Consider the following 559-nt stretch of genomic DNA (forward strand, 5'->3'; position numbering starts at 1 on the left):
CCGTGCCAAATCGGTTCCAAATGCACCCTCTTTATCTCACCCGCCACGTCTTTGATGGTAAATCTCTTAAAGGGAGGCTGCCCTCTTACCTTCTTTGGCACAGTGCTCTGCGACGTCCCAGTCTGCGCCCTGCCTTCGATAACACTGCAACTAAAGCTTCAGGGGCCACGCGTGGGTCCTCTTGCTCTGGGCCCTCGACGCCCGCCCTGGGGCCTTGCCTCGCGATTCCACAATCGAGGCTCAGGTGGCCGTAGCTGTGCCTGGCCCCCAGACCTCCTTCTTGGGTCCTATGCCCCACCGGGGCTCCTCACAATCAAGGCTCAGGTGGCCGTAGCCGTGCCTGGCCTCCAGACCCCTTTCCGGGTCTTGCACCCCACTGGGGCTTCTCGCCTGCGCCCACTCTGGGCTTTACCCTCCCGATACTGCCCACACTGGGGCCGGGGTCGATACACCCCAAAACACGGCGCCCTCTCTGGCACCAGGAACCCCCACACTACTGGGGAGCTCCTATGAGGCCTCCTCCAACCCCTACAGCCGCACCCGGTCCTCCTTAGTGATG

General features: G+C 62.6%; 1 long non-coding RNA gene across 1 annotated transcript in view; it reads right to left on the reverse strand.

Annotated features, from left to right (window-relative positions):
- LOC109288353 overlaps positions 1-559 on the reverse strand; it is a 14,133-nt gene that overhangs the window by 13,004 nt on the left and 570 nt on the right. The gene's annotated exons all lie outside the window — the stretch shown is intronic.

Source organism: Gavialis gangeticus, unplaced genomic scaffold (assembly GCF_001723915.1).
Source record: "Gavialis gangeticus isolate Ggan-Ray unplaced genomic scaffold, GavGan_comp1, whole genome shotgun sequence".
NCBI classification, from domain to species: Eukaryota; Metazoa; Chordata; order Crocodylia; family Gavialidae; genus Gavialis; species Gavialis gangeticus.